Source organism: Rhipicephalus microplus, unplaced genomic scaffold, assembly GCF_043290135.1.
Source record: "Rhipicephalus microplus isolate Deutch F79 unplaced genomic scaffold, USDA_Rmic scaffold_477, whole genome shotgun sequence".
In the NCBI taxonomy this organism is placed as follows: domain Eukaryota; kingdom Metazoa; phylum Arthropoda; class Arachnida; order Ixodida; family Ixodidae; genus Rhipicephalus; species Rhipicephalus microplus.
This window is the reverse complement of record NW_027465040.1, coordinates 1-10,000: the sequence shown is the minus strand read 5'-3', so window position 1 is coordinate 10,000 and position 10,000 is coordinate 1. Positions and strand designations below refer to the sequence as shown.

Here is a 10,000-nt window from a genome sequence, read left to right as displayed (position 1 = left end):
GCGCCCGGTCTACGGGACACCCTGCTTACTTCGAGGGCAACAAGCGCAACGCAAGGCTGCGATCTCGCGCACTTTGCGCACGGCTGGAGAAGCTTTGCTGGCCGGCTTTCGCTCCTCGTGTTTACCGTGCGTTAAAGTTGCGCGTCCGTGGCTCTCGCAGCTCTTGCGCGCCCGGTCGCAGAGAGGAGTACGCAACCTCGACCGCACTTTCCCTGCAGGCTTCCTTCCGACTCGAAGTCCTGCGGCGGTCTCAACGAGGTGCCACATCCTCAATGCAGTCGGTCGCCCCCGTTTCGGTTGGGCTCTGGCACGACGGTCGCCACCGTCTCGCCCTTGAGTGGCCGCTGTTGGCGCTCGCTGTGAGGTGTTCAGCGTGCTGTCCGTGTTGCCGACGCGGTCAAAACGAGTCGACGGCTCACGTTCCCTTGTGCGCCGAAGGCTCTCTTGATATGTGATCCGACCCTCAGACAGACGAAGCCAAGGGAAGACCCAAGGCCGCAATGTGCGTTCAAAGAATCAGTGCTCAGTGTGTCCTGCAATTCACACCAAGTCTCGCAGCTGGCTGCGTTCTTCATCGACCCGAGAACCGAGTGATCCACCGCTTAGAGTCGTGAAAAAGTGTTTGTTCAATTCCGTACAGTCAAAACCAAACGTTTCTGGCACTCGGCCAAACAGTGGCCAAGAAGGGCGCTTTTCAGCGCACGCTTGGACTCCAAAACTCTGCCGCGCCTTTTTCGGCTGCCGCAAATCGAGCAAACGGTGTGTTTCGGACGGCGTTTCGCTTCCGCTACTTGCGAGTGCTTTCGTGGTCCACCCCTCTATAAATACTCGGGAGGCGTCGAAGCCGGTTCTCCAAGCCGGACCCGTAGGTATCGTTGTGTGCTCGCTCTCATTGGCCCGCCTAACCAGAAAATGCCTGCGGTACACCCATTTGGATAAGAGTGCACGCAGATGCGGGCCTCGACGGCTACACATTTCCTCGGGCGGCCGCCTCCCGGCCTCCGTGGAGCGCGGGATGCACGGTCCCATCGACAAGCCTCTCCCGTTTTTACCGTGGCGTCGCGGTTCACCACGGCGGGCGGGTCGGTCTCCTCCGCATAAAAAGGGGGACCCCCGCTTTTTGTTCCACGAAATCGCACAAGCTTTTTTCGCATCCACGGTTTGCCACCGCACACCAAAATGCCGATCCGGCTGCCTACTTTAGCCAACAGGTGGAGCCAGGCGCGCCGTACTTGCGCGGCACTTCCCACGTCCACCGAAGTCGGTGCCAAGGACCACTTTCGGCGCCGGAGCCGCGTACGAGCCTACTCGAGGCGGAAGAACGAAGCCAGCAAGGGCCTGGCCGCAAGTGCGTTCAATTGTCGGGACGTCCAAGTCCCTCGTTCTTCCGTGCTTCCTCTTTCGGCAAGTCGTTGCGGCACCTTCCCAAAGCGCGCAGACCCGCTAATCGCGACGAGCGCGACGTGGCCGTGCCGCCTTTCCCTCGGCAGCAAGCAAAACGCCTGGCAACGTCGACGCTCCCCTAACCGCGATCTCGCACCGTGTTTCGTGTGGCGAATTCAAAAGCCGGCCGGCGCTGCTGCAACCATTACGGTCGGTACGCATACGCCGCGGAGGGCGGGACGGTCATCGGAGCGTGCGGTTCCTCCATCGAGTACTGCGCACCTCGGCCGTCGCATCGCCGTGCCATGACCGGCCGCGCGTCAACGCGAACCGGTGCCAGCGAGATCCCTCGCCTGCAAGAACCGACCGGCAGCCTCCGTCACCCGAGGACGCGGAGGCGCTTGCCGCGGACGGCGGGACGGTATGCACTGGTGCACAGCGGACCCGTCACATCGCCAGTTCCTTGACCGACCGCCGACGCTTGTGCCGTTCCTCTCGTACTTGGCAGTCGCCGCGCGATTGTCGGGTCTCGTTCTTGCACGCTCGAACGGTCGGGAGGGCACTCGGCTGGCGTTTCGGGAACGCGCAGCCTCGCCTTCTACCGACGTAACCACGACTCGCCGTTCGCGCTCCGCCGCTCCTGTTTACAGTACTAGGCGGTCCCGCAGCGGTCGGGTCGCGCATTTCGAGCGCTTCGAGCCACGGTGCAGTGGCGGGTCGAAAGCCGACCTATGAGTGCGTTGCGCCGTTTGTACCCGCGTCCGCCACCTGGCCGACCGTCCAAGGTCGCGGTGTTGGCGTCCGCTGGGCGCAACAATTTGTCACGGGGTGCCGCTCCACATTCAGGCAGCCCCGTGGGGAAAAGCCGACCCCGCGTCCAAACGGGGTCAGCGGCAGAAAGTGTCGGGCGCAGACGCAGCTGAGGCGCTCACCCTTCACAATCCGTTAATGATCCTTCCGCAGGTTCACCTACGGAAACCTTGTTACGACTTTTACTTCCTCTAAATGATCAAGTTTGGTCATCTTTCCAACAGACCGGCGCAACCGAAAGGCCGCGCCGGACATCGGTCCGAAGACCTCACTAAATCATTCAATCGGTAGTAGCGACGGGCGGTGTGTACAAAGGGCAGGGACGTAATCAACGCGAGCTTATGACTCGCGCTTACTGGGAATTCCTCGTTCAAGGGGAACAATTGCAAGCCCCTATCCCAATCACGAAAGAAGTTCCACGGGTTACCCAGTCTTTTCAGACAGGGATAAAGACACGCTGCTTCCTTCAGTGTAGCGCGCGTGCGGCCCCGGACATCTAAGGGCATCACAGACCTGTTATTGCTCTGTTTCGTGCGGCTAGGAGCCGCTTGTCCCTCTAAGAAGGTTGTAAGGTGCTGGGAACCCCGCACCTATTTAATAGGCTAGAGTCTCGTTCGTTATCGGAATTAACCAGACAAATCGCTCCACCAACTAAGAACGGCCATGCACCACCATCCACCGAATCAAGAAAGAGCTCTCAATCTGTCAATCCTCCCAGTGTCCGGGCCGGGTAAGTTTTCCCGTGTTGAGTCAAATTAAGCCGCAGGCTCCACTCCTGGTGGTGCCCTTCCGTCAATTCCTTTAAGTTTCAGCTTTGCAACCATACTTCCCCCGGAACCCAAATACTTTGGTTTCCCGGAAGCTGCCCGCCGAGTCATTTGAGTAACTCAGGCGGATCGCTGGTTGGCATCGTTTATGGTCAGAACTAGGGCGGTATCTGATCGCCTTCGAACCTCTGACTTTCGTTCTTGATCAATGAAAACATTCTTGGCAAATGCTTTCGCAGTAGTTCGTCTTGCGACGGTCCAAGAATTTCACCTCTAGCGCCGCAATACGAATGCCCCCGTCCGTCCCTCTTAATCATTACCTCGTATTCCAAAAACCAACAGAACAGAAACGAGGTCTTGTTCTATTATTCCATGCAAGTTTATTCAGGCGACTCGCCTGCGTTGAGCACTCTAATTTTTTCAAAGTAAAAGCACCGGCCATCTCGAGGCACACAATGAAGTGCACCAAGAAAGAACCGGCATGATGTTCAGTCCGAGCCGTCGCATCGGGTAGATGCACTACTCGTCTGGAACTGAGATCCAACTACGAGCTTTTTAACCGCAGCAGCTTTAGTATACGCTATTGGAGCTGGAATTACCGCGGCTGCTGGCACCAGACTTGCCCTCCAATTGATCCTCGTTAAAGGATTTAGAGTGTACTCATTTCAATTACGGGGCCTCAAAAGAGTCCCGTATTGTTATTTTTCGTCACTACCTCCCCGTGCCGGGAGTGGGTAATTTGCGCGCCTGCTGCCTTCCTTGGATGTGGTAGCCGTTTCTCAGGCTCCCTCTCCGGAATCGAACCCTGATTCTCCGTTACCCGTAACAACCATGGTAAGCAAGTAACCTACCATCGAAAGTTGATAAGGCAGACACTTGAAAGAAACGTCGCCGGCTCGTGGCCATGCGATCAGCACAAAGTTATCCAGAGTCACCACACAATACGGGCCGAAACCCGATCGATCTTGGTCTAATAAAAGCACCCGTTACCCAAAGGGCTCCAGGCTCACTGCATGTATTAGCTCTAGAATTGCCACAGTTATCCAAGTAGGAAGAAACGATCTAAGGAACCATAACTGATTTAATGAGCCATTCGCGGTTTCGCCTTATTTCGGCATGTACTTAGACATGCATGGCTTAATCTTTGAGACAAGCATATGATTACTGGCAGGATCAACCAGGTAATCGTTCGACTGCGCGTCCGTCCTCGCCCTCGGCGGGCCGGACGCAGTCTGTGTGCGGCGGAGGCCACCTTCAGGCGCCCCAACACGCTTATTTTGCACTCCGAGATGACGGCGTTCGAGCTCGCTACGGCACAACCTTCCCGAAAGACGAGTGGGAGCCGTGCGGCAAGAAGCACGTTCATGCTCGCTCTTTTTCGTTGCATCGACTCGGTCGCGCCGTGCGGGTTGCCCAAGCCCGCTGCACTGTCGGTGGACCGGCCGGAACTAGCAACGGAGCCGAGACTGCAAAGCCGCCAGACGACGGGTCACGCCCGCGTCTTCGGCGCTTTCGCATCTGAATCGCCCGAGGACGACACGGAACACACCTCGATATCGTGGTAAAACGGCACCGTCCGACAACCAGCCCCTAACGCATCAAGCGGATGAGGCTGCAGACGACTGCCGTGGATTCCCCTGGAGCAGACCCGAGGACACGCTTGACGAGGCCGAAGCCCGCCGCATATCAGACACCCGGTCGCTTTCGCGTACGCCGCTCACGAGAACCCCCACATAATAGCAGCGATAAGTACCCAGACCTCCTTGGGCCCTAATACGAGCGTACTCGAGAAAATTTCACCGCGGGTGTGCCCCGAAACGTGTGGCATGTTGAGCGTGCCACAAGTCTACGTCGCTCTCAAACCCGCCGAGGTCGTAGAATTTGCGACCCTACTCACGAAATTCCCACCGAGGATACGGCCGCAAACGTACCGCACCTTGGGTAGGCCACGAGTTTGTGCAACACTACGCTGACGGCACAGCACCGAGGTCGTGCGCGCACGCACGGGAAAATTCCGCCGCGGTTTCTGCCGAAAACGTGAGGCACCACGACTCTCCGCAAGTTCGCGTCGACTGCGAAAGACCGAAGTCGTGAACGACGTGTCCGCTACTCGCCGCCGACACGCTGGACACCAAACGTACAACGACTCGACGGCGTCGTAGAGGCCCACGACGCGGTTTTCCTTAACGACGTCTCGGCGTGGCACCGACAGGTTAGAACGGCCGACCAACGTTCCCTGTCCGCCGTTCGGCTCAGTCGAAGGGCTCGGCGACTTCGGCAACGCTGCGAAGCCGCACGGTGACGCACGCCATGTCCCCATTTTTTTTTTTCTTTCTGCGTCTGCCGGGGTGCCCCTATAATAGCAGCGATAAGCACCCAGACCGCCGTGGGTCGCTCGCCCCGGCTGACGTGGTTTTTCGTACTCCTGCGGCGGTCGCCGTCAAGCACGTCCAAATACGCTACTTTCGTGGGCGCATTCACGCTCTTTCGCTTCGCCGGAGTGCCAGCACTCACTCTGCCAAAAACGGCGAACATCCGAGCGGCGGTTCCCACTTTTGCGTCGGCGTCGCAAACCCCGCCCCGGCAGACGAGGTTTGCCGTACTCGTGCGACGGTGGCCGGCGGGCACGTCGAAAGACGCCGATATCGTGCGCGAATTGGCGCACCTTGGCTTCACCGGAGTGCCGCCACTGACTCCTCCAAAAACGGCGAAGATCCGAGCGGCGCTTCCCACTTTCGCATCGGCGTCCCGAACTCCGCCCCGGCTGACGCGGTTTACCGTACTCGTGCGACGGTCGCCGGCGAGCACGTGGAAAGACGCCGATATCGTGCCCGAATCGGCTCCGTTCGGCTTCGCCGGAGTGCCAGCACTGGCTCGGCGAAAGACGACGAACATCCGAGCGACGGTTCTCACTATTGCGTACGCGTCGCAAACCCCGCCCCGGCAGACGCACTTTGCCGTACTCGTGCGACGGTCGCCGGCGAGCACGTAGAAAGACGCCGATATCGTGCCGGAATCGGCCCCGTTTGGCTTCGCCGGAGTGCCAGCACTCACTCGGCCACAAACGGCGAACATCCGAGCGGCGGTTCCCACTTAGCCGTCGGCGTCCCGAACTCCGCCCCGGCAGACGCGGTTGCCGAGCTCGTGCGACTAGCGACCGCGAAGCCGTCTCGCGACGCCGCTTTCGTGCGCGGCTCCCACTGCGACCTGGGTCACCCGAGGTCGACGAGCAAAAAAGAATGTCGAAAAAAATTTTTTTTTTTTTTGCGTCTGCCGGGGTGCCCCTATAATAGCAGCGATAAGCACCCAGACCGCCATGGGTCGCTCGCCCCGGCTGACGTGGTTTTTCGTTTTCCTGCGGTGGTCGTCGTCAAGCACGTCCAAACACGCCACTTTCGTGGGCGCATTCGCGCTCTTTCGCTTCGCCGGAGTGCCAGCACTCACTCTGCCAAAAACGGCGAACATCCGAGCGGCGGTTCCCACTTTTGCGTCGGCGTCGCAAACCCCGCCCCGGCAGACGAGGTTTGCCGTACTCGTGCGACGGTGGCCGGCGGGCACGTCGAAAGACGCCGATATCGTGCGCGAATTGGCGCACCTTGGCTTCACCGGAGTGCCGCCACTGACTCCTCCAAAAACGGCGAAGATCCGAGCGGCGCTTCCCACTTTCGCATCGGCGTCCCGAACTCCGCCCCGGCTGACGCGGTTTACCGTACTCGTGCGACGGTCGCCGGCGAGCACGTGGAAAGACGCCGATATCGTGCCCGAATCGGCTCCGTTCGGCTTCGCCGGATTGCCAGCACTGGCTCGGCGAAAGACGACGAACATCCGAGCGACGGTTCTCACTATTGCGTACGCGTCGCAAACCCCGCCCCGGCAGACGCACTTTGCCGTACTCGTGCGACGGTCGCCGGCGAGCACGTAGAAAGACGCCGATATCGTGCCGGAATCGGCCCCGTTTGGCTTCGCCGGAGTGCCAGCACTCACTCGGCCACAAACGGCGAACATCCGAGCGGCGGTTCCCACTTAGCCGTCGGCGTCCCGAACTCCGCCCCGGCAGACGCGGTTGCCGAGCTCGTGCGACTAGCGACCGCGAAGCCGTCTCGCGACGCCGCTTTCGTGCGCGGCTCCCACTGCGACCTGGGTCACCCGAGGTCGACGAGCAAAAAAGAATGTCGAAAAAAATTTTTTTTTTTTTTTTGCGTCTGCCGGGGTGCCCCTATAATAGCAGCGATAAGCACCCAGACCGCCATGGGTCGCTCGCCCCGGCTGACGTGGTTTTTCGTTTTCCTGCGGTGGTCGTCGTCAAGCACGTCCAAACACGCCACTTTCGTGGGCGCATTCGCGCTCTTTCGCTTCGCCGGAGTGCCAGCACTCACTCTGCCAAAAACGGCGAACATCCTAGTGGCGGTTCCCACTTTTGCGTCGGCGTCGCCAACCCCGCCCCGGCATACGCGGTTTGCCGTACTCGTGCGGCGGTGGCCGGCGGGCACGTCGAAAGACACCGATATCGTGCGCGAGTCGATGCTTCTTGGTCTCGCAGGAGGGCCGCCACTCACTCCTGCAAAAACGGCGAAGATCCGAGCGGCGCTTCCCACTTTTTCGTCGGCGTCGCAAACCTCGCCCCGGCAGACGCGCTTTGCCGTACTCGTGCGACGGTCGCCGGCGAGCACGTCGAAATACGCCGATATCGTGCCCGAATCGGCCCCGTTTCGCTTCGCCGGAGTGCCAGCACTCGCTCGGCCAAAGACGACGAACATCCGAGCGACGGTTCCCACTATTGCGTACGCGTCGCGAACCCCGCCCCGGCAGACGCGGTTTGCCGTACTCGTGCGGCGGTGGCCGGCGGGCACGTCGAAAGACGCCGATATCGTGCACGAATTGGCGCTCCTTGGCTTCACCGGAGTGCCAGCACTCACTCGGCCAAAAACGGCGAACATCCGAGCAGCGGTACCCACTTAGCCGTCGGCATCCCGAACTCCGCGCCGGCTGACGCGGTTGCCGAGCTCGTGCGACTAGCGACCGCGAACGCGTCTCGCGACGCCGCTTTCGTGCGCGGCTCCCATTGCGACCTGGGTTACCCGAGCTCGACCAGCAAAAAAGAAGGTCGAAAATTTTTTTTTTTTTTTCTGCGTCTGCCGGGGTGCCCCTATAATAGCAGCGATAAGCACCCAGACCGCCGTGTGTCGCTCGCCCCGGCTGACGTGGTTTTTCGTACTCCTGCAGCGGTCGCCGTCACGCACGTCCAAATACGCCACTTTCGTGGGCGCATTCGCGCTCTTTCGCGTCGCCGGAGTGCCAGCACTCACTCTGCCAAAAACGGCCAACATCCGAGCGGCGGTTCCCACTTTTGCGTCGGCGTCGTAAACCCCGCCCCGGCAGACGCGGTTTGCCCTACTCGTGCGACGGTCGCCGGCGAGCGCGTCGAAAGACGCCGATATCGTGCGCTAATTGGCGCTCCCTGGCTTCTCCGGAGTGCCGCCACTCACTCCTCCAAAAACGGCGAAGATCCGAGCGGCGTTCTCCACTTTCGCATCGGCGTCCCGAACTCCGCCCGGGCTGACGCGGTTTACCGTACTCGTGCGACGGTCGCCGGCGGGCACGTCGAAAGACGCCGATATCGTGCCGTAATCGGCCCCGTTTGGCTTCGCCCGTGTGCCAGCACTCACTCGGCCAAAAACGGCGAACATCCGAGCAGCGTTTCCCACTTTCGCATCGGCGTCCCGAAGCCCGCCCCGGCAGACGCGGTTTGCCCTACTCGAGCGACGGTCGCCGGCGATCACGTCGAAAGGCGCCGAATTCGTGCACGAATCGATGCTTCTTGGTCTCGCAGGAGGGCCGCCACTCACTCCTGCAAAAACGGCGAAGATCCGAGTTGCGCTTCCCACTTTTTCGTCGGCGTCCCGAACTACGCCCCGGCTGACGCGGTTTACCGTACTCGTGCGACGGTCGCCGGCGGGCACTTCAAAATACGCCGATTTCGTGGGCGCATTCACGCTGTTTCGCTTCCCCGGAGTGCCAACACTCACTCTGCCGAAAGCGGCGATCATCCGAGCGGCGGTTCCCACTTTTGCGTCGGCTTCGCAAACGGCGCCCCGGCAGACGCGCTCGTGCGACGTACTCGTGCGACGGTCGCCGGCGAGCACGTCGAAAGACGCCGATATCGTGCTCGAATCGACCCCGTTTCGCTTCGCCGGAGTGCTGCCAGTCACGGCGCAGAAAACGGCGAACAAGTGTTTTTTTTTTTTTTTTTCCTAGAATTTGTGTTATAGAAGGCACATTTGATATCGGACGATAATTTTCAACTTTATCACGCGCACCGATTTTCGTGTAGAGGTTTGCAAGTTTATGGGAATTTCTCCACTTGGAATAATGCGATTTAGTAGTACTACGAGAACTTCATGGATGTACTCAAGGGTACGGGGCAAGTCAGTTACGTCAACACCTGCAGATTTTTTACACTTCAAACTGAAAATTGTTGGTTGTGAGTCCTCGTGTGATATTAAAGGCCGATTCGCTAACACATAGAACAAAGAAAGAAAGGAAGAAAAAACGCCCGCGCTCGCTCAAGAAACCTGGGTTCGCAACAAGTGGCAACAACAAGCAACCGAGCGAGTGCGCCAAAACCCGTGGCGGCCGAACAAACGCGAAGTCCCAACCGCGTCAGCCGGGGCGGCACGGGACAGGAAAAATCACTTCAGCCGGGGCGGCGGGGCACCGAATAAACCTCGTCACCTCGTCGCAGGATAAAAGAGGAAACAAAAAGTCTAAACAGCGTCTGCTGGAGCGAATGCGTAATAAAACAACAACAACAACAAAAAAAAAAAACACCCGCGCTCAAGAAGTCTGCAATCACCACAAAAGGCGACTGTGACCGAGCAGCGTCAGCCGGGGCCGTGCGGAAACGGAAAAACCGCGACTACCGGGGCGTCGAGGCACCGAAAAATCCACTTCAGCCGCGGCGAAAAAAAAAAACAAAAAGAAAGACGGAGGGGGGGGGGGGGAACCACGTCTGCCGGGGCGAAGGAAAAAAAAAAAACGCG

General features: G+C 59.4%; 2 non-coding genes across 2 annotated transcripts; both read right to left on the bottom strand.

Annotated features, from left to right (window-relative positions):
• Positions 1-457: 457 nt before the first annotated feature.
• On the bottom strand, positions 458-610 carry LOC142794687 (5.8S ribosomal RNA). The gene has a single exon (XR_012892547.1). It is a non-coding gene; the product is annotated as a 5.8S ribosomal RNA (ribosomal RNA).
• A 1,719-nt stretch (positions 611-2,329) lies between these two features.
• Positions 2,330-4,144, bottom strand: LOC142794698 (small subunit ribosomal RNA). The gene has a single exon (XR_012892558.1). It is a non-coding gene; the product is annotated as a small subunit ribosomal RNA (ribosomal RNA).
• Positions 4,145-10,000: the final 5,856 nt, after the last annotated feature.